At 44.5% G+C, this 24328-nt stretch overlaps 1 pseudogene; it reads right to left on the bottom strand.

Annotated features, from left to right (window-relative positions):
* Positions 1-4482: 4482 nt before the first annotated feature.
* LOC138097119 (WASH complex subunit 3 pseudogene) lies at positions 4483-21276 on the bottom strand (annotated as a pseudogene).
* Positions 21277-24328: the final 3052 nt, after the last annotated feature.

Raw genomic sequence — 24328 nt, 5'->3', positions numbered from 1 at the left:
TCAACAGGAGTTCCTAGAGAGAATGAAAGTCTATAGAACATTATTATTTCCTCTGGTCTCCCAAGGATGGCACGTAGCTAGTACCATTCTGGAAGCATAAAAGATACAAGATAATTCATTGCATATAATAGATGCCTTAGGGCTTAGTTCTCTCATGGAATCCAGATTGAGAAGGGCTGCTCCAGGCCCATGTTCCAGTGACTCAAGCAACACCTGAGCTCCCTCCTTTCCTTGGCCTGCCTCAGATGCCGTAACTGACCCATAATGGCTCCCAGAGTCATGAGTTTTGATGGTGTGGACGAAGTATAATTGGAGTTTGAAGGAGAGACAGGCGGGTGGGAGTATGCTGAGTCATAACATTTTTAGATATGCTTTCTAGTGTGTGCTTCCCAGGTGGCTCAAATGGTAAAGAACCTGCCTGCCAGTGTAGGAGACGTAAGAGGCATGGGTTCAGTCCCTGGGTTGAGAGGAACCCCTGGAGGAGGGCACAGCAACCCACTCCAGTATTCTTGCCTGGAGAATCCCATGGAGAGAGGAGCCTGGCAGGCTACAGTCCATGGGGTCTCAAAGAGTTGGACACGACTGAAGCCTTAGCATGAGCGCAAGTTCCAGTATTGACCTAGGGTAGGCGGTGAGCTGGAGGAGGACACAGATCCTCCTACTTTGCTCTCTCCCTCCTTCCATATGGGGAGCTCCTGCAAGGCACAGTGGCTCTGAATGGCCCTGCATTTCAGTGATGGTTTCCCTCTACAGTGTGGAATTGGAAACCTCTATTTAAAAACACACTTTAGATCTGGTCGACAGTGATTCAAGTGGCACAAATGAAGAGAGTTTGCCTCCCACATCTGATGCATTAATCCGGACCTCTTATGATTTGGCAAGAGAAGCCAAGGTGTTGAGTAAATCTGGAATTCTTCAGGATGGAGGAGTATATAGAGAGGATAAGAATGCCCCCAGCCCATCAAGGCACAGGCAGAAACCTGTTGGGACAAAAGAGCACAGCAGTCGACTGGACTACTGGGGGCAGTGATGCGGTGGGAGGAGGCTCAGGAAATGCTGAAATGTTAGAGTTTAAATATTTGGGAAGTCATTTTCTCTGAGTCGGGCTTGGCCTGGAGATTGCCTAACTTCTGTGTTTTAGTGGTCGCCAGGGGGAGGATACATTCCTCCACAATTCTAGTTTCTCCTTTGCCTGGACCAGGCAGAACCTAATTTTCTTGGACCCCTGCAGGGTGTCAGAATTACTCTGTCTCTGCTTCTTTGCCACTACTATACAATCCTCCTTGAAATCCTTGACGTCCCTCTTTGGTGAGGGACCCTTTTCTTCCCTGCTGGATCCAGGAAGGGTGAGAGGAAGCATTAAAACTTGCTGCGCTGCAACCATCTCTCGTGGGACTGTGTCATTGTGTAAGGACCCATTGACTTAGGGTTTCTAGTGTCACCTATGGAACTACAAAATTTATTCTTATTCTAGGTTAGGTCTCTCTGATGTATGTTCTTATAAACTTCTCTTTTGAAATGTTTATCATGCTACTGATTGTTTCTTTTTTTTTTTTTTGATTGTTTCATGTTTGTTTTCCCCAATAGACTGTGAGCTCCATGCTATCTGGAATGGAGCCTGTCTTGCCCACTGCAATATCCTTATTACCAAGTACAGCAAAATCATCCTGGGCATTTCAAAGAGGGAATTTCAAAGAGGGAATTTGAAACAGGGAACTGATTACACAGGAAGTACACAGAGATGAGAAGCTGAATGCTACTACCATGAGGGCTTGAAGGACACAGGAGAGGGATGGTGTCACCAGAATCAGTGGCTGAGGCTGTCCCATGGTTGGGACTGGCAAGGACCCTGGAGGGAAGGGCTGGCTGATGGGGAACTGGAACCACTATGGGGAAATGATGATCAAAACAGAGAGAGATGGTCAGCAAAAAGAATCTGGCTTCTCTTTACTTCTCAATCTCCACTCTCTTGCTAGTGCCTCCCATTGGCCATTCTTACTGGAAGATAGTTGGCAAAGATAAGCAGGAAACAGTTTTTAAGAGAAGGATGAGAAAGAAGCTTGAGAGCAAACAGGCAATGACTGATGCAGCATGAACTAATGAATATTTGTAGCTTACATGAATGAATAGGCAAATAGATATGCATTAAGCACTGGCTGAACAATAATTTAAAGTCACAACTCTCCCGTTCAGAGCCTGTCAAAACAATTTCACCCGTCAGTTTTCTGCTACTAGTTGTCACAGATATCTTCTTGAGACGTGGGTTTGGACAATGCAAATTAAGAGTACTTGAAGTTCAGAGGAGAGATAAGAGCCCCGAGGCTGGCACTTTGCCTGAAACACTTGAATTAAAATTTTTTTCTTCTGCTGGGAGAACCCAAAATACTAGTAAAGATGTAGGTCATTTAACAGTACCCAGTTTGAAATCCACCTTTGAGTTTTCTTAAGCCTCATATCTAACAGCTGCGGGGATAATGTGCCTCAAAATGACACAAGGCACCATTTTCGAAGCAAAGACCTAGCCTGTCCCTTAGGTAGGCCCTTCCTTGGGTCACTGGAGGTTTTTTAAAATACAGAGAAGGCTGCAGTTCCACAGTCGGTCCACCAGAGGGCCGCAGGGCCTCCGTTGCAGAGTCCAGACTGGGCTGAGACTTGGTAGCCCATCCACAGCCCTTGGCTGCCTGCGGAATCTACTCTAAGGTACCTCCTGTGTTGAGGTAGATCTGGGGGTGCAGAGGCTGCCCTGATTCCAGAGGGAGGAATTTCCTATTCAGTTCTCTTATTTGCCCTTTTCACTGGTTCATGTTACATTTATTAACAGTTGATTTAAAAAATTTACAAGTGGGGAAATCAAAATAGCCCTGTATGTGTGTGTGTGTGTGTGTATGTGTGAGCACGTGTGCACAGACACATGTTCATTCTGAAGGTAGGGTATCAGGAAGTGGGGATAATTCTGGTCACCAATTCATATGAATAGCTTAAGTATTATTTAATGTAGAAATTCAGAGCTGGAAAAAGACCTTGGAAATAATTTAGTACTCCTTCATTTATAGCTAAGGAAATCAATGCAACCTTTGCTACTTGCAAGACGCCTGGAGGTTCGGAAACTTTAGGAATGAGGTTAATTAGTAGAGTTATTAGGGGGTTGTGGTAAGATTTTATTTCAACATTCCACCCTTGCACTCCTTTTCTTAGGCTCAGCCTGAGTCTTGATAGCAGAACCAAAGCACAAAAAAGTATTTTCCAGTTTTCTCTTGAAAATGCTTGGCTCTCTGGCTTTAATCCTGTCCTCTGTTGTTGAAGTTTTCCAGACTGTTGAACCAGAAGGAAGAAAGATCTGACATGGTAGGAAAATTATCCAGGAAGATGGTTGAGTAAGCAGAAACCCAATCAAACTCTTAATTACAGATTCTATCAAAATCAATCAGGAATTTTACTAAAGAATTTTCAGCAGTAGAGCAGAGATCAATCACGAAGATAACTTAAGGGAGAATGTATTAAACAGGAAAAATTAATGTGGGCTCCCTGAAAAAAATTTTATCACTCCAAAAAGACCAAAGAGTGTACGTAAAACTTTATTTTAATTAATCCTGAAAAAGAGCAACCATGGGGAACCACACAGAGAATTCAGAAACTGGTTGGAGCCTCTTTTCAAAGAAATGAAATTGAGTGTACTTCCTCTCAAGTGAGTGAAAAAGAATGAAAGTAACAATCATTGTGAAAGCCAGACTAAAAATATTGTTTCAGCTGCACACAGCAGAAATGGCACTTAAATAAGAAGACAACCTGAGCAATATATCCAGAATTTTAAGAAACTGAGAAATGAAACATTTCAAGAAGGCAGATCTGGGGAACAGACTTCAGTATTGCAATTTCTGAATAGGTCTCCTGAATAAGCAATCAAAATCAAAGGCAAGAAATCAATAATTAAAGAAGCAATAATACATTTTCCCAGAACCAATAAGAGATTAGATCTGAAATAGAGAGGAGTCATATGGGCTAATAGAACATGTATGAACAATTGAAGAGCGACTTCTGTTTATAGCACAGTTCTGTGCAATGACCATATGGTTTTTATTCCTCATTTTGTTAATTACGTTCATACATCTTTCCTTTTGATCTTCCCAATAGCTATATGAGGTGGACAGATATTATTAATCTCTCATTTTACTGATAGAAAATAACCTCTGAGAGGCTAAATAACTTTCTAGGGATAAACTAGTTCTATCCCTAGTAAGTTAGAACTAGTGAGTGAAGAGTCCAAGGTTAAGTCCAGGTCTTGCTCTCCAAAGTGGGAGGGTCTTACACATTTTTTAAAAAATAAATGCTTTCTTATTATTTTTTTTTTAACATAGAGAAAGCTTGGTGGCAGATCTGTAGCCACTTGATGTTTTTATAACTAAGAATTATAGTTCAGGCTCTCGGTAATAGAATGTAAAGGTGCGCTAACACACGTATATGTAATTGTTATGAAAATTAAGCTTAGTCACTAAAAGAAGATTCGCCATCTGCACTTTCTTCTGTGTTTTTTTCACCTTCACCATCAGGCACTGGAGCATCTGGGCTCTCAAAAAATCTGGGTCTAGTCCTTCCGATATCATTTTGTCTCTCATCGCCGTCACTGGAACGCACACTTGAAGCATTTTGAGATATCTGGCGTATCTTGGACCCTTGGCTACAGGCAAGGTATTTTCTGCTGTTACTTCACTTTCCTGTGGTCCCGAGTCCTGTAAACTGTTCTGCTGCGATTGTTCTCAAGTGGCTTCAGAACGTGTTCCATTTGTGATCCTTGTGACATTTACAGGAGATGCTTCCAATGTGACATCATCTAGGCCTGGAATAGATGAGAACTTTGCATCTAAAATACTGAGAGTTGTTTCAATCTGCTGGATACGAAGAGAAAGGGCTGCTAGTTTTTCCTCACAAACTGGAAAAGCGGTTGAGGAAATGTACAGTGTGCTTCGCAGACTTGCTTAGAAATGCCACCGTTCTGTTCTGTTGAGTAGCTGGCACCTTAGTCAGGTCTATGCCTGAGCCCATGAGAGGAAGCCCATCCTCATCCGTCTCCTCAGTGAGCGGGGGACCCAGGGCTCACCCCCAAACCCCTCCCCAGCCCGGCCCGCCCAACCCGGTAATAGCGTCCCAACACCCCTCCTAGTCCCCTCTCACACACATTTTAAACAATACGGAAAATACATGTTTGATAACAAGCAGAAAGAGAAGGTACTTTTATTTTATATATTTTTAAATTTAAATTTATTTATTTTAATTGGAGGCTAATTACTTTACAATATTGTATTGGTTTTGCCATACATCAGTATGAATCCGCCACAGGTGTACACGTGTTCCCCATCCTGAACCCTGCTCCCACCTCCCTCCCCGTACCATCCCTCTGAAAATTAGAAAGATTATTGTCTTTTCTAGTAACAACAAAAAAGAGCTTGGTGGATATGGAACTCTAACATCAAGAATGAGAGAGAGACAGAGACAATTCATTCTTTTTTGTGTGTGTGTGCTCTTTATTTTATATATATATATATTTTTTTTACTTTACAATACTATATTGGTTTTGCCATACATTGACATGAATCCGCCATGGGTGTACATGAGTTCCCAATCCTGAACCCCCCCTCCCATCACTCTCCCCATATCATCTCTCTGGGTTATCCCAGTGCTCCAGCCCCAAGCATCCTGTATCCTGTATCGAACCTAGGACTCTGTGGGAGAGGGAGAGGGTGGGATGATTTGGGAGAATGGCATTGAAACATGTATACTATCATGTAAGAAACGAATCGACAGTTCATTCTTGACCTTGCCAAATTGCCCTTCATGTGGGATGCAACAGACTCATAAGCTCTATAAGTTCTTAGAAATCCAACCAGTCACCTTATTCCAACTAGCCTGGGGACCGCTTTTAAGGTAAGTCTGCCTTAAACACCGAGACCTAATATAGTTGCCACTGATGCACCTATTGTATTGACACATCATCATTGCCTGAAACTAAAAACCTGCTTAAAAAAATAAAGTCTGTTAATTACTCCCATCTCTCCCCAGCAACAGTAGACTTCTGTATGTTGTGTAGGTGTGTTTGTGCAACTATGCACTTCTGCGTGTCGTGGAGACAAGCAGCACTGTCTGGAGTGTGACTCTGACAGTGGGATCCTGTCTCTCTAAGTTGCCTGGCAGTGAGCCAGCTCTCAGACTCAATGTCCCCCTGGGGACTTGAAGTTTCCAGGGTCTGGAAACTGAGGCATCAGAGAATCCCCCTAGACAGTGGGTGCCTACGATGAGAACTGCTTGGTGTGCATGTGAAAGTCGCTCAGTCATGTCTGACTCTTTCCAACCCCATGGACTGTGGCCCGCTAGTCTCCTCTGTCCATGGAATTCCCCAGGCAAGAATATTGTAGTGGCTAGCCGTTCCCTTCTCCAGGGGATCTTCCCCACCCAGGGATGAAACCCCGGGTCTCCTGCATTATAGGCAGATTCTTTACCATCTGAGCCACCAGGGAGGGAAGGCCTTGGTGTGCATAAATAAAATGTTTGGTGTGCATAAATAAAATGTTTAGTCCCTCATGTGTGGACGCTTTTATACACATCTCATAAAACAGAGGGATAGAGGGGTGTGTTAAGCCCTCTGGGGCTCTTCTCAGCACATGTCTTTCACTGGGCTCCAGCACATCTCTCTATAGGACACGGGGGGGCCCCCGGGCCCCGCTGACCCTGCTCCTGTGAGTTCCACTCACACCAAGGGACACCAGATGGTGTGTATCCTGAGCCCTTCACAGAACAGTTGTGCTGTCTTAATTCAGATCCTGAAGAAATAAATGATTTCTGTAGCTAAGAGGACAAACTCTGTCTTGTGGCTTGAAGAGCAGAAGTCCATTTCAGCAGAAGAGACTTTTCTGTTTCATCTCATTAAACATGTGTTACCCCACTATCAGAATGAATGGAGCCCTGGAGTTAAGTCTAAAGCAGAACAAGGACATTCTGAAGACCCTGTATAACAAGTGAAATGAAATATTAAGTGAAGTTAGACAGAGACAAATATATGATATCACTTATATGTGGAATCTAAAAAATGATGTGAATGAACCTAACAAAACAGAAATAGACTCACAGACATAGAAAACAAACATGGTTACCAAAGGGGATAGCAGGCAGGGAAGAGACAAATTAGGAGTTTGGGATTAACATATGTACACTAGTATATATAAGCTAGATAAACAACAAGGACTTACTGTATAGCACAGGAAATATACCCAATGTGTTGTAATAACCAATAGTGGAAAAGAAGCTGCAAAAGTATCTATCTATCTGTAGCTGAGTCATTTTCTGTATACCCCAAACTAACACATTGTAAATTAACTATAGCCAAATTTTAAAAAATGGTTAAAAACTAAAGCAGCACAAGGATCTTTTGAAGACCTGTGTAATAAGTTTCAGCCATATCACCCCATTCACAGAGTCTAAAAGACGGCCATTTACTTTTCTTACTATTTTCAAGGGGAAAATTTTTTTTGGCTCTCTTTCTCCTCAGGTCTCCCGAATAATGCGGGCGTATTTTCTCTCTAATGGTACGAAGCGTGCCCTGCTTCTGCTGACTTTATTGATCAGGTCTGAGCTAATGATAGATGTTTGTTTGAAGTAGATTTTTGTATGTGTGCGTTTGAGGCAAAATTCATGCCAAGAGACAGGTGAGATAGTCCTCTGGGTTCTAGCTGTGACCAAGAAGGTTTCATCTTTTTTTCATTCCCCTTTCTTTTCTTTGGGAATGAAAATAACACTTCAATATCTTAGTTGGCTTTGTAGTTGGTCCAATTATTGGAGATCAAAAACATCTCATCAATTACATTACTGGGTTTAATATGACTACATTTATATAATTACAAGGACCAGTTATATTTAAAAAGACACTTATTTTTGATGAAAACCATAAAAACTTATTAAAGCACTCTGATTTTCTTTTTTCTGGTAACTACTACCTGAAAATACCTCTGAATACTCTCTTAAGGGAAAATATTTTGGAAAAATTATGTGAGAAGGTATAGAAATCACATACAAACAAAAAGAGCCAAAATATGTATGTGTGTATATATTTGTGTATCTATATATAGATAATACATACACATGTAGGGGCTTCCCTGTGGTTCAGATGGTAAAGAATCTGCCTGCAATGAGGGAGATCCCCGTTCGATCCCTGGGTTGGGAAGATCCCCTGGAGAAGGGAAATGGCTACCCACTCCGGTACAGGACTTGATTGTGAAGGGTATGCTGGTATATTCAAGCCATTTCATAAGAGCTTGGTATTATTCTGTGCAATGGGCTTCCCAGGTGGCACCAGTGGTAAAGAATCCACCTGCCAATGCAGGAGACACAGAGGTGTGGGTTCCATTCCTGGGTTGGGAAGATCCCCTAGAGTAGGAAATGGCAACCTTGTCCAGTATTCTTGCCTGGAAAATTCCATGGACAGTGCAGCCTGGCAGGCTACAGCCCATGGGGCCACAAAAAGTCGGACATCACTGAGCACACGTGCACTGAGGCCTATGTGAGATCTTTCACCTCTCTTACGCACATATGTAACTACATATGTGTGTGTGTATATATATATATATATGTATATATATATATATATATATACATATATATATATGGACACAGTTTGAGCAAGCTCTGGGAGTTGGTGATGGACAGGGAAGCCTGGCGTGCTGCAGTCCATGGGGTCGCAAAGAGGTGGACATGACTGAGTGACTGAACTGAACTGACATATATTATATGCCATATACTTTCTTCCTTCTACTCCTCCAAAATGGAGAATGCTATTCTTGTCTTATATACTCAGGAACAATTAGTAATGACATATTTCTAATGATCCCCTAGAAGTCTTGATAAAGTTGACTAAGGTTTGTTGTTCAGTTGCTAAATCATGTCCAACTCTGCAACCCTATGTACTGCAGTAAGGCCAGGCTCCCCTATCCTTCACCATCTCTCAAAGTTTGCTCAGGTTCATGTCCAGGTGATGCTATCCAACCATCTCATCCTCTGCTGCCTCCTTCTCCATTTGCTTTCAGTCTTTCCCAGCTGAAAGCCTAGCTTGAAGGATTTTGAGCATAACCTTACTAGCATATGAAATGAACACAATTGCATGGTAGTTTGAACATTCTTTGGCATTTCCCTTCTTTGGGATTAGAATGAAAACTGACCTTTTCTGGTCTTGTGGCCACTGCTGAGTTTTCTAAATTTGCTGACATATTGAATGCAGCACTCTAACAGCATCATCTTTTAGGATTTTAAATAGCTCAGCTGGAAAAGGGTAAGAACCTGTAATTAAGCTTTGTCTTGGTGGCATGAAATAAAGAAGGTGACATACGAAGCTGAGGGCAAGATCCGCCAGCTCTTTCTCTACCCTGTGGTTCTATGTGATTCTTGCAAAGCCAGCCTTAGGCTGATGACGGTAGTGACAGTGATGTTGAACCTCGAGATGAATCAGATGAATCAGAATTCAGCCCAGAGACTGAATTATCAAGAGCTCTGCGGCCAGTGGCACAACAAGGACAATGCCAGCCAACCCTTTCCTTTTAACAACTTCTAAACATCAAAACATTTATTTTCTATGTGTTTTTCTGGGAGGAATGATTAGAATGTCCAGGATGGTAAGGCAAAGAGGAAAGTGGTAAAAGGGCATTTAATATAATGGGAGGCAGAAAAACAAACATAATTCCTCTGTGGCCAGGTGGAGTTCTTCCAGCTCGATCTATGATAAAGGTGATGGACAATTGGGGGTTTTCCTTCTGGACAATTATTATTATGCTACTGGGATCAGAAGCATTGATGCTGTGGATACCTTGGAAGAGAGCTGTTTTTGTGAATCATTTGTAATGGGTTTTTATCTCTAGTTATGAAAAACTTGATAACCAAATTTATAATACAAATAATTAAAAAGGCCTAAAAAACTTAAACAAATTATTTATTTGGCTGCATTGGTTCTCAGTTGTGGCCTGCAGGAACTTTAGTTATGGCACGTGAACACTTAGTTGTGGCATGTGGGATCTAGTCCCCTGACCAGGGATCCAACCTGGGCCCTCAACATTGGGAGCACAGAATCTTAGCCACTGGTCCACCAGGGAAGTCCAGAAAAGGTCTAAAGAACTTTAAAGGCAGAATTTGTTAAATCATGTAATACCAGTATCTTGGACTTCCCTGGCTCCACACTTGCAACACAAAGGGCATGGGTTTGATCCCCGGTCGGGGAACTGAGACCCCACATGCCATGCAGCACAGCCAAAAAAAAAAGGACCTTTCCAATTCAGCCTAGCTTGGGCATATTGAATGTGTAACCTGTGATCTGTCTGGACTGAAACGGGCCGTGTTAAGACAGTATTCTGGAAGACACTTTTTTCTCCTGCCTTCTATTAACCTGAAATTTTACTATAGTCATTTCTGGAAGATATTCAATAAAATTTTAGATTGATTGCAAACGTAGTTCAATATTTATTAGTTTGCAGGGAAACCAAGGAGTGTGCTGGTTCAGAAAGGATATGAAAATGGAGGGTTTTAGAGTTGGCAAACAATGCTTATGTAAGCAACTAGTTTAAACAACTATGAAAGGTTGAAGTTTCATTTCAAAGGTCACTGAAATATCCAGCCCACATTGTTTGTTGGGAAGGAAGCCCACACAGCATGGCTGCAGATGACAGACATGCAGACTCCCAGGCCCAGTGAGAGTAACACATCTCAGAAGCAAATATCAGGGGCTGCAGTATAGCCAGTAATGGAAAAGCAAGATTTCACTCCCAAGTTACATTAGGGCTAATAACCAGAGGCATGAATGGCACTGAGGCTTCAGGGGGGCCACCAGGTAACCAGGTTTGAATTTTGAGCTGCTCAAAGCCAGTGGTTTTTCTCTAATGCAGACAAATATGTCCATTTCTTAGTTTGGGTACAATTTTTAAAAACTCCTTTTGACAAAAGGTTTTTTGACTTGAAATTGATTGAGAATGACTAAAGAACCCATCTGCCAATGCAGGAGACATAAGAGACACAGGTTCCATCCCTGGGTTGGGAAGATCTCCTAGAGGAGGCTATGGCAACCCACTCCAGTATTCTTGCCTGGAGAATCCCATGGACAGAGGAGCCTGGCGGGCTACAGTCCGTGGGGTCACAAAGAGTTGGACGTGACTGAAGGGACTTAGCACACAAGCACACAAAACGAAATAGCCTGGGATTCTGTTTCAACCTACACTGGTCTGACACCACCTGGTGAACTGCAATCCAGTTCTGACACTAACTCCCTGGAGTTCGTGCAGACCCCACCAGTGGGAACTCAGTCCTCTGGAAGACTGCCCTCACTTCAGTTGCAAGGCACACTTTGGGGCTTCCTAAGTCACCCACACTTTTGACCAGCTGGCTACGAATCCAGGAGGTTCCCACACTCCCCTCAGTTTTGGTAATTCTCTAGAATAACTCATGGAACTCAGGAAAGCACTATATGATTACAGTTTTATTATAAAGAATACAGATTGGGAGCAGCCAGATGACAGGATACATGGGGTGAGGTTCGGGAGGGTCCCGAACACGGAGTTTCTCTGCTGTGTCTGGGGAACCAAGATGCCTCACCCTTCTGGCACACTGATGTGTTCATCAACCAGGATGCTCCCCTGAGCTCCAGGGTTCAGTTTTTACTGGGGCTTCATTGCATAGATATGATTGATTAAATCGTTGGTCAGGTGACTGAATGCAGCTGCCAGCCCTTCTCCCCACAGTGGGAGTAAGACTGGACTGGTCACACATCATTTAAAGTTCCGATAGGGTGGCTGGTCTTTCCAGTGACCAGCCCATCCTGAAGCATGGCTCCGACGGTAAAGCGTCTGTCTGCAATGCAGTAGACCCAGGTTCAATCCCTGGGTTGGGAAGATCCCCTGGAGAAGGAAATGGCAGCCCAGTCCAGTATTCTCGCCTGGAAAATTCCATGGACGGTGGAGCCTGGTAGGCTATTGTCCATGGGGTTGCAAAGAGTCGGACACAACTGAGCGACTTCACTTCACTTCAAGTCATCTTATTATTTTTGACCTCATCACACAGCATATGGAATCTTAGTTTCCTGACCAGGGATCAAACCTGTGCCCCCTGCACTGGAAGCACAGGGTCCTAGCCACTGGACCACCAAGGAAGTCCCTGAGTCATCTTATTAATATAAACTTAAGTATGGCCCAGGGGCTCAGGAATAAAAAATATACTTCTATCACCTGGGGAATTCCAAGAGTTTTAGAAGCTCTGTGCCATGAATCAGGGACAAAGACCAGACAAATTCTTTACTATACCGTAGCATAGGAACACATGTAATGTCAGCATGTTTTGACATAACGAACTTCAAATGTTATATAGGGGATTCTGATGCACTTCTCAAAATGGAACCAGGATGATCTTTTCAAGCCAGTATGTAGTTATGTCAGCCCCTGCTTGAAACCCTTCAGGGCCCTCTTGATGATCTTCGAATAAAGAGTAAAATGCTTAACCAGGTCTCTGAGGTCCTGTGTGGTGTGACCCCTGTCCTTGTGACCACTCTCAGCCACCATACCCCACCTCCCTTGCTCCTAGGACCTGACATTTTAGTTTCCTGAATGTAGATTAATTGCTATGTTCCAATCATTCTGCCGGAAAGCTGTAAGAAATAGAAAAGCAAAATTTCCCTGAGCACACGCAGCTAGTTAGTAAAACAGTGGAATTAGAACACCAAACTCCTGACCTCAGAGTTAACGATCTTTTCTAGTCTACCTCCAAATTGGCTCACATTTGTGAGCAAACGAATAGAAAATTTGTGTTGACTGTCTTTCCACCTATCAAAGTATGTGGAAGCACAGCAAACGTTTTCCTATTAGTTTCACCTCATTAGATTCTTGGACTGCAGGAATGGGAAGAAGCAATTAATAGCAATACACTCAACTTTTCTTAACTTTCCCCTTCAGAGGTTCTGAGCAAAGAGACAAAAACCCAGCTCACCCGAAGGCTCCAATTAAAGGAAACTTGACTGTATACCCAGATGTTAAAATTGCTGACAATCACCTGAAGTTTCTCCCTTCCATGTCCTCTTTGTGAAAAATGGCTGCTGAATTCATCTGTACTAGACACTGATGTGTTCATTCCTTCAGTTTTTATTAAAATCAATGAGAACAAGACCTTGGTTTACCCACCTAAAATAAGAAAGTGTTCTAAAACTATCTTATTATGAAGGACTTGTTTGTGGACACCCAAAAGATTCCACAAGAGATAAAGCACCGATAGAATTTAGGGAAGATGGAAGATCGAGTTTAGGGTTGTATGAAATTTTAAAAAGAATGCATACAGAGAAAGTTTCCAGCTTTCCTAGACCAAAGAGATGAGTGAGTTCTCAATCACCTTGTTCTTTCACCAACAGTCCTCATGTTGAAAAGAATAAAATGGAGATGATTCACCCCAGAATAGGCAGGTCATCTGACCAAGAGGAAGCATCACCATCTGCTAAGACCTGTCCTAAATCTTTTGCATCTCCTCTAAGGTTTAGAGACGTTTGTCTTTTCCATCAGACTTCTCCGATGTCCTCACTCAAGCCTTCCTGACACAGACCCTTGCTTCCTGATTCCACATTCACACAAATCGACTGGTGCTGTGTTTCATGACTTGGAAGAATTTTTCTCTTTTTAATGAGGATGCACTCAGGATAAGATCTGCAACAGCAGCAGTTTTAGAATTAATCATTCTGCTTGTTCGTGTTTAAAGCTCAAGTTAATAACTCCTTCAAAATAAATCTCAAAACCAAGTGGACCAACTGTAATCAAAATTCTGTTGCACAGCCCTGTGCACCACAAACCCCTGCCTTCCCCAGGTGTGCTCCTGAATCGCTATGGATTGTTTTCTCAATTTGGTCACATCATTAATAGAGACAGGTGCAAAAAGCAGCTCAGCTCTTTTCCTCTGTTGGCTCCTGCTCTGGGTGTCTTCTTTTTGCCCTTCCAGACTCACTTTCCACCCATCCACTCCCAGACAGAGAGGCTGGCCCATATGGACATCATGAACATACTTTGATGGGTTCTGGCTTCTGGTTGGGTTTGGCTGCTCTTGGCATCAGCAGGACATGGAGATGGAGGGTGCAGAGGGAGGTGGAGATATTTATTACACCCACATGTTCCCTTCCAACTCAAGACGGATGCCTGCATCCCACTTCCCGTGGGTGGCTCTTTCCTTGTAGCTACTCTCTGGGTGCTCCAAATCTCCCTATCTGGGACTCTTCAAACCAGAAGTATCCATTGTTGGATCCCGCAAAATTCAAAAATTTCAAATTCAAATCCCCAAAGTCTTCCAAACCAGAAGTTATCCAATGATGATCTCCTCCAAAAGTGAGTCACACACAAAAAAGACAAATACGAGCTGTGAATCTAGGTTAGAGACAGCTAGTGGCTGAACCTTGGGTGCCTCTCGCAGTGCTTTTGGGGGTCCACAGAGTGGTTCTTAGTCTGTAAAATGGGTAGAATAAGTCACACTTACTTTCCTTTATAGGAAGAGAAGGAGAGAAGGTCCTATTTGTTCCTCCTTGATGCCCTGATGGGCAAGGTTTTATCCATGTGGGACAGAGCCTGGGGGCCTGAAGAGGTGGGAGTGTTGTGCTTGTGTGGACATAGCTGAAGTTCCTTCCCTTGCCTGAAGGGGTCAGCAAAGGCCCAGGAAGGGTGGCGACACCTTGCCTCCCAGGAGGGAGACAATTCCCAGGAGGCCCTCAGTTCCCAGGGGATAGCCCCTAACGACCTGCTTTGTGCTTTCTCTGCTGGGGCTGGGACGGATTCTCCCACAGGGCTCCCCTAACTGCGCGGAGATGCTGGCGCTGGCCCTAGCTGTTGAAGAATGAGAGGTCTATACGGAACACAGGAATGGGAGTGGACCTGCGGGTCCAGATTGAGGAAGGCCACCAGGGTGAAGAGTCCCCCAGCTCAGCCCTCTTGGACACTTTCCCTGGGTGGTCTGCACCCCATCCAAAGTCTGTAATCAAGCCATCAAAACTAATAGGATGATTTCCGCATTAAATGAAATTATGGATGAAGAATGGAGGAAGCAGACTAATGGTTCTAATGGTTTTTCCCAACCTTTCACTTCTCGATACAGTGCAGTCATCTGATTCCTTGTTTGTGTGCTAGGAAAATGATGACTCCTCTGAGAAGCTCTTAGCTATACTCATTTTCTTCCTTGTTCCCTTATGTCTCCTGGGTGGGTTCAGGCAGGAGACACCATGATGGAGATGGGCGGTAAGTCACAGTCTGTCCCTTAGGTGAGCTTCTGGTTTCCTACCAGTTTCATTGCTTGCCACATGTGTAGTAGTCAAAAATATTTAATTTTTAATTACAAGAGTGTGACAAGAATACAATCTTATTATTAAAAAACAGAGAGAAGACAAAAACTTCATTTTACCTGACTCCTCCGCTCAACTTCCTTTCTCAGAAGTACCTATCATTGTTGATTTGGGAAATATCCTTTTCTATATATGTTGTGGTTTGAAAATATGTCCACAGTTATTTGATACTACTTCTTCAAAAGGTGAAGCCTAATCTCCCTCACCTTAAGTGTAGGAGGTACTTAGTGACTTGCTCTTTAAAGTATAGAATGTGCCAGAAGTAGTGACTTGTGGTGTCTGAGATTGGGAATGGGATGATGCTGAGTTTTCCCCCTCATTCTAGATCTCCGGCACCACCTGCTCTGGGGAAAGCCAGCTACCATGCTGCGAGGTAGACCTAAGGAGAGGCCCATATTGTGGGGAACTGAGGCCTCCTGCCAAGAGCCGTATGATTGAGCCTTAAAGAAATTATTGTAATAGATTCTGAGGCTGGTGAGGGCACAGGCTCCATGATGTCAAGGTTCTGTGTTCCTGGAAATGAGCAGAGGACAGAGCATATAATCCCCAGGGACATTTTTCTGTTGACAAAGAGTACCTCAGAGTTTATATAATAGGTATGACTAGTCCCAGAGCTTGGGTTATGTGGTGGTTGCTTACGTTTGCTGCCCAAATTACCCTTCAGGATAAGAACACTTATTATCTCAACTGCTGGGAGTGCAGCTGGCAGAAAGTCCTCAGCAATCAACACCCTTCAGGGATTTCTGAAGAGAGCCAAAGAGAAGCCCCCTTCCAGCAGCCCATGTCCAGTGGTCGATGAATGGATGGTATGGAGCCCAGGCCTCTCACTCCAGCTCAGGGGAGTTCTGAAGGGTCATTGCATCTTCAGAGCTCCCTGCAGGACTGACTGAGACGTTCCATTGAGACTGCATTCAGCTAGACCTTATCCTCTGCCCAACCCTGCTCCCCTCTCTTTCCTTTCCCAGGTGTTGGTATCAAAAGAACTCCCCAGCAAACCTCCTACATGTTAATCTCTGTCTCAGAGTTGGCTTCCTGGGAAACTCAAGCAGGGATGGTGGGCACCAGGGTGTTCTAAAAAAGCAGATGATGGCATAGGGTTTTAGAACTGGATTACTGGCCACCCAGCTGGCATCACTGTTTGAAGTGATTCTCCATTTGGGAATGAAATAGCAGGGTTTTTATTTATTTTTTTTTTTTTTTACTTTTTATTTTATATTGGGGTATATAGCAAATATACTGTTTATTTTACATTGGCATATAGCCATCACCTTCCCTAGTGGCTCAGTTAAGAATCTGCCTGCAATGCAGGAACCCAGGTTCAATCCCTGAGTCAGGAAGATCCCCAGAAGGATCTTCCTAGGGAGGAGAAAAGGGCAACCCACTCCAGTATTCTTGCCTGAGAAATCCCATGGACAGAGGAGCCTGGCAGGCTACAGTCCACGGGGTCACAAGAGTCAGACACGACTCAGTGACTAAACCACCACCATAGCCAATTAACAAAGTTGTGATAGTTTTAGGTGAACAGTGAAAGGACTCAGCCATACATATATATGCGTCCATTCTCCTTCAAACTCCCCTTCCATTCAGGCCGTGAAATGGCAGATTTTTAAAAAGCAATTTATACCTTTCTGTAATATTTGACTTATATCCAAGTTTCATATTGCTTTCATTTGTAAATGGTTAGTAGAAAATGTCTGAGATGTGGTATTATAAGCCACTTAAATTTTATTCTTTACATTTTTTGTTTTAAAAACAAAATGATTGAATGAGGTTTAAGAATATCTACAAATCAGGGAAAGAATTGGGGAGTGGTTTACTATTTTGTTCCTGTCTTTGGGCTGCAAATATTTGTCAGTTAGATTATAAAACTTCAGACAAAGCAGCCTGGTGGAAAATCCATTTGTGTGTCATCACCTGGCAGCTTCTCCAGCCCTCACACACCACCCCCGCCTTCCCAGTAAGAGGAGCCACCTCCTAGAGGGTTACGTGTGGGTATAAAATGTGTATGTGTGTGTGTGTTGAGACATAATGCCCTCTCCCCTGGGTTACACGTGCTCAAAACAGCCCTGAGCCCTTGGTGGGAGGGCGTAAACCTGACTCGGGGCTGACAGGGTCAGGGCAGTTTCTGGCATCAGCTGAGTCCTCTTTCCACCGCGTCTGCCTCCTTCTCTCCCTACACAGTTCTCTCTCAGGGGCCACATCAGTGGACCTGCCAGCTGGTCTCGGCCAGGGCAACTCTAGCTCCTCAGAGATTCTGTAGGAACTTTGGTTGTCAAAGGGATTCAGCTTCCTTCTTCTTAGGAGTTCTGCTTCTGTGCAAACGTGTGGGAGCAGAGAGAGACCTGCCGGGATGCCTGTAAGCATCGAAGAACCGTGTATTCTATCCTGGTGGATAATACATCAGGGGAGGGCTGGCGGGCCACCATTTGTCTACAGAATCTGAATCCAGGCCCTCATTCAGTTTAGTATCCTCTATTGGTGTAACAATAATTCACAAAGGGAGGACTCGCTCCATGGCTCCTGTTACATTTCTGGTAGCCAGTTAGATTCGAGATAAAATTGTTAGGTTTGGTCAGTGCCCTCAGGTTCTATCTCTCTTTGTCTCCCAGGGAATGTCAAGCCTTCCCAGGGAGTATCAATTCCTCAGGGGCCCTGAGGGAGGGTTAGTGATTCTGTATCCCAGCATTTTGGTTCAGACACAGGAAACGTTAATTGGACAGTGTGTGGGGCTGGAGAAGGGAAGAGTTCTTCCTTCTAAGTTCTAAGCCAGAACTTCATGACTCTGCATTTGACTGTGGAACACTGGTCCTGCTGTGGGATTGGCTGTTTTCTGTTTGGGGATTAGTGTGGCTACTGGTTTCTCTTCACATCTGATTTGGAAATGCTAAGGGTGTGCCTCTGATCCAAGCTCCCTTAATTATCCTAATGATTCAACAGGAATTTATCAAGTAGCCGCTGTGTGATGGCCAAATGACCCCACACTGCCTTCAGCTTAGAAAGTTTATATGCCGTTCCTAAACAACATCACTGTAGTGAAAAAAGTGAGGCAGGTATCCAAGGGTGGAGAAAGGCATCCAAGAACCTGTTTATAGCTTCAATGCCCTCAGGGCATGAAGCCGTGGAACAGCTAGGATGGACCTGCGAAGGACTGGGGTAAGTTCTAAATAGGAGGAATAAAGAAATCTACTCAACTCATATCCTGGGTGACTTCTGGAAATAGCCTCCCAGCTCCAGTGCTCCAGTGCCCTGGTGGGTAGCTGTCCACTGTCATATTCTGGCATCTCAATCTCTGCACGTGCTTATCCCCTAAAGCTGTTCTTCCTCCTGAAGTTGGTGGCAGGTGGTACGCCCTGGGAAGTCAACTGGGGAGGCCATAGCCTTTGTGAGTAGGAGGGAGTTAGCCAGAAGGAAAAGTCATGGCCATCTTAGAGACAGTCTCCAGGAAGGCGAGAGGCTATGAGGCGGATCTTGCCCCTGACTCAGACTTGCGTAGGGAGTCCAATTCCTTCCTTTTTCTGGGCTTCAGGGAGTCTATGCTTGAGATTACTACTAGTGATGGGGAAAAGTGACTACCCAACCCTCCCCCTCCCTACTCACTTATGATAATCGGGCGGGCTGCTAGGTTAGGTAATAAGCAACCCTCAAATCTCCGTGGGTTAACCCAAGAAGAGTTTATTGTTTGTGTCACAGTCGAGTGCAGGCTCTATGTCCCTCCTGGGCAGCTGTTCTTCAAGTAGAAACTCAAGGAATCTGGCTGCTTCTACCTGGCAATGCCATCATTTCAGAATTCTTTACTTCCAGTCATACCAACAGGAGAGAGGGTGAGCCAAGGTTCTTAGGGGAATCTTAAGAAAGCCAGGCACAGGCAGAAATTATGACATAGCTTCAATTTAGCTGTCAGGGAGGCTGAAGCGCTAGTCTTTCCATGTCTGCAGGAGAGGAAATGGGGTGGTCAGCACCATGCCTGTGTCTGTTATATACATGCAGAGTCTTCAGCCCCCATGGTTGTTGCAACTACTTAGTTTTCAGATGTCCCTGCAGACCTGTGTCCCTCTCCAGTACAGAGGTTCAGCTTTCTTGACTTTTTAAAACTTTAATGGTCACCTGTGTACTGATCGTGCATAAATATTTGAGCCTTAAGGCACTGTGTGATGCCATGACCACCATGGAGTAAGTTGTTGGACTATGTTTGCTTAGCTGAATGAAGGGAGAAGGCTAAGCATGTCTGGAGACGCCGTCTCTGAATCAAATTTAAAGTGTCAACTACAAACTGGCACTTGCCTGTCAACTACAAATTGGCTCTTGCCAAGAGCATTTGCCAGCGACTGAACAGCAACAACCAGGGCGTCTGTCTTCTGCCTCTGCAGAGATTGAACCCTGTGCTGCTGCAGCTGCTGACCTTCAACAGCCGCTGAGGGGAGTGCAGGGTGGAGAGTGAGGCACTCTGTGCTCCATGGAAACTGGTGGAACAAGTCTTTAGGAAGTTAGATGCTTTTAGGAACCGATTTCACGATCCCAATCCTTGCATCTCTTCATATCTAGAAGAGCACTAAATCCCTTCATGGTGACACATCGCATTAGTTTGATCTCTGGTGAGTAGCTAAGATCAATCATGTGAGTGTTTTGTGACTGACTCCCAATAAAACCTCTAGACACCAAGGGTTGAGTGAGCTTCCCTAGTCGACAACACTCTGTACATACTGCCAATATTGATGCTAGACTTGAGCATGCACACCTTCTCTTGCACACCAGCATCTCCGCTTCCTGCCTAGATCTGTGGGGCAGACTGTGGACCTCTTGAGCAGGGGCCAGATGAAACAGAATTGACTTGATGCATGTCACGTCCTTCCCTAAGGCTGGTTATAAGCAGCAGTATCCCTGTGGCTCCATCTCTACCTCCTTGACTGCCTCTCACTGTGGCCACCAGCCTCTCCTAGTCCTCGCCCTTCCCCGTGTGGCACACGGTCCCTGTCATGCCCAGCCCCTCCCTCTGCAGCGCTGCCACTGCCCAGTTCACCTTCTGCTGTTTCCTGATGCTGACCACCACGTGGGCCCCATCCTGGGCCAGACACTGGGCGATGGTGAAGTTGATCCTGCAGGAGAGTTGGAGAAGACGTGACAGTCACCCCAGGGCTGAGCCCTTCCTTTCTTGCTGCATTTCTAGCCTTAAGGCCCCAAGTGAATTTCCTACTATCCTGGAGCAGCTAACCTCGTGCCCTGCTCACGGATGATCAGAGGACCAGAGAGAGTCAAGAGGGCACGTCCCTTCATGGGTGTGTTGGACAGGCTGCCTGTGTATATCAGCTCTTAGCTTCACCTTCTTGGAGAAGGAAATGGCAACCCACTCCAATATTCTTGCCTGGAGAATCCCATGGATGAAGGAGCTTGGTGGGGTACAGTCCACGGGTCGCAAAGAGTCGGACATGACTGACCTTCACCTTCTATTCAAATGACTGCAACCTGAGAGTTTGTTGCCTCCAGTCTGTGAAACCACTGGGCACCTACAAGCACGCAACTTGGAAGCACGGGGTCTAACTCCATCCAGGGTGACTCTTGATCAGTGGAGGAAGGGCATGAATGGCTGAACTGTCCCCCTGACTTTCCCTGATGGATGCTCTGAGATGTAGTTCCTAAGTTGCCCGGAGGACCTGTAGAATCTAGCACCCGGTGGCCTGTAGTGGCAGCCAGCTCCATGACCGGCCCATGCTGGCTTTCTCTCCTTTCCTGCTTCCTTCCTTGTTTCTCCTTAGGGTCACATTCCCAAATAAACTATGTCATTTCCACCTGGTAGGCTCTGCTCTGTGGGGATGAATTAAGACAACGAGGTCGACAAAATCTCAAGATGCCCACAATTTCCAGGTCCCCCAGATGCTCTCTCACCCATTTGTAGAGCCTGTGACCATGGCGACTTTGTTGATGGGGTTGCTGTTACCCCTGGCCCCCCTGCTGGTGCTCCTCATGGACAGCGAGGACTTAGAGGGCAGGAGGCCCCTTCAAGCTCGGGTCAGAGGCCTAAACATACCGGTTTCTGTTGGGTCTTTCTTTTGGTGAGCTTGGTCTAGAGAGGTTTCTAGAAAGTTAGTCACAGTTGCAGAGAGCATTGTCTCTGCATAAGGAGCTGATGCAACACCTCCCTGGTTGGGCTGGATCCCAGGCGGTCTGGGGATCACCCTGGGAAGCCCAGCCTAGAGCCTGTTCTTCTAGTCCTTCTCATGGTTTCCTGAACACAGACTTTCCCACATGAAATCTTTTCTGTTTAAACTAACCGGAGTGGTTTCTGCTGTTTAGAAGCAAATCCCTAACCTATTCTCACACAGGTTCAAAAATTATTTATTCATCGAGACCCTTAGGATAAGGAACATGTACTCTACAGGTTTGCTGCCTGAAGACCAAGCAAATTGAGGTGTGAAAGGGCTTTGTAAAGTGCCTAAAATATAAGCAGCTCTGTAGCTTCTTATAAGGGTTGATGTGTGTTTCATCATCCTATCCTTGAGAGACCCCTGGCCTCCAGCCTCTGGATGCAGCTCACCCTGCTTGCAGTGCTTTGGCCTGCCTGCTTTCCCTCCCCCGGCCTCTTCTTTGTTTTCAGTGCGTCGGGGGGATCCCTTCTGATGTATTATCTCCTCCATGTGACCTAGTGTCCTGTGCTTACTCCCCTTCTAGCATTTATGGCCCGAACTCTAACGGACTGCGTTGGATTTTAACAGGGTGCCCACCACCTGGAACTTGCTTAACAGATTATTGCTGAAGGAATGGGAAAAAATGAATGAACTGAGGTTTGGCTGCAGTGAGCTAGTGAGATTGTAGGGGCCCCTTTAGACCCCTGGGTTGAATTTCTTAGTCACACTCTTCCCCTGCGCTGTCCTGTTGTGTCAGTTCAACTCTGGCCTGCAAACGTTTACTTTCAAGAAGCCATTCTTGGTTTCTAAGTGCTTAGGCTTTGGATGGCATCAGGCCTTGTGTGCACAGTGAACTTGTGTTTTCCTGATGTTTAGGATTCTGACTCTCTGCTCAAATCTCCACAAATCTATACTTCTGAACTGATTTACATAAAACCAATTCCCTTATTTAAGCACTTAAACTTTAGTAAATCTTAGGCAAATATCAAAGCAGGTGAAGGTTTTGAAGCAAACTATACACACAAAAATTCATAATCTTTTATCTCAGAAACTTAGGTCCTATGGTTCCTACTCATTCATTATGGTTCCTTACCTCCCCTGTAGCCAGGGATTCAAAATAGAAGGGTTTCCTTGTCCTCCTACTTAACTTTTTGTCAGTGTCACTCCAGGCAGTTTATTCTTAAATTTCTGGGGCTTCATCTTGTCCAAGAACAGAATCCCTCCATCTCTGTTCCCCAAACCATTTCTCAGTCTTTTTGACAAGGAAGAATCTACCTGGGGAAATCAAAAAGCTATGCATTTCTCATCCCAACCCCCACCCCGCCCCATTTCCTTCACATCTTTCTTTATTTTGGAAAAAAAGATACAGAATCTAGGAGTGTACTAGTTTCCTCATTTTTTTCGACAAAAATTTAATGGGAACCTGATTATGTACTGAGTGCATGGAATACAAAGATGCCTCCATCATAGTTTTACCTTTGGTACTCAAAGTGAAATTGTACAACACATATTGGGGCTTGAACCCGTGGTCTTTTAACTGAGATCACTCACCTGGTCTCAGGACTTAGTGAAGCTCAGATTCTCGATGTCACGACATAGAAAGAATTCAGTAGGAAACGAAATGATAAAGAAGTGAATTTATTTAGAGAGAAACATACTCCATCAACAGAATGTGGGCCATCTCAGAAGGCAAGAGCAGCACCGTGGTATGGGGTTGTCAGATTTTATGTGCGTGCTTTGTCACGCAGTTGTATCCAACTGTTTGTGACTCCACAGACTGGAGTGGATAATTTCACAGGCTAATGAGTGGGAGGAGTATTCTAGCTATTTTGGGAAAGGGATGGGCATTTCCAGGAATTGGGCCATGGCGACCCACTTTCTGACCTTTATGACTGGCCTTGGAACTGCCATGGAGCCTGTGAGTGAAAGCTGATGTGTTAAAATGAGCATATTCTGAGGCTCACGGGCTAGTAGAAGTAGACTCATCTGCCATCTTGGACCTATTTGGTTCTAATCAGTTTACGTCGTGTCCTCAGGCTATGTCACTCTTTTAAAGGTTGTGAAAGAAAGAAAGATAGCACTAAGTCGTGTCTGACTCTTGCGATCCCATGAACTGTAGCATGCCAGGCCCCTCTGTCCATAGGATTCTCTGTCCAGAGGATTCTCCAGGCAATAATACTGGAGTGGGTTGCCATTTCCTTCTCCAGGGGAATGTCCCAACTCAGGAACTGAATCCAGGTCTCCCATATTGCAGGCAGATGCTTTACCAACTGAGCTATGCAGGAAGCCCCTAAAAGGTTGTGCCCTGCCCTCTTCCCTCCTGCTTCAAAAGTTCTCATACTCTGAACTGCGTCTGCAGACAAAAAAAAAAAACGGTTATTATCCATAGTGTTAGGAGGTAAATATGATGAACACAGTTTCCAAACATTGAGATTGCAGTGGTTAGATAAAATATATTGGGGAAAGTAATACCAGAGTGGACTCAGGAAAAGGAGCTTTTCTTATTGTTATTTTTACTTTAAAAGATGTGTGCTTTTTTAAAAAGGGGTAAATGTTCACTGTAAAATTAAAAAATATATATTTGAGAAAATTCAGGGAAAAGTTGTGAAAGGCTTCATAGTGAATCTGACTTTGAGATGGATTGATGTCTTCCATGGTAAGCCAGGCTTTGTTTAGCATACTCTCCAGGTGATCAGATTCTGTGGGGTCACTGCACCTTTCATTGCCTTTGAGTTATTTACAACTGATAGCAATGCAAATGATGCCTACCCACAGATGCAAATAAATGTTGTCTGGAGGAGATTCAATTGGTTTCCTTCCCTCCACTGTGGAAGAA

The sequence above is a fragment of the Capricornis sumatraensis genome, chromosome 2 (genome assembly GCF_032405125.1).
Source record: "Capricornis sumatraensis isolate serow.1 chromosome 2, serow.2, whole genome shotgun sequence".
Taxonomy (NCBI): domain Eukaryota; kingdom Metazoa; phylum Chordata; class Mammalia; order Artiodactyla; family Bovidae; genus Capricornis; species Capricornis sumatraensis.
Note: the sequence above shows the minus strand (reverse complement) of the source record. Positions and strands in the feature narration are given on the sequence as shown.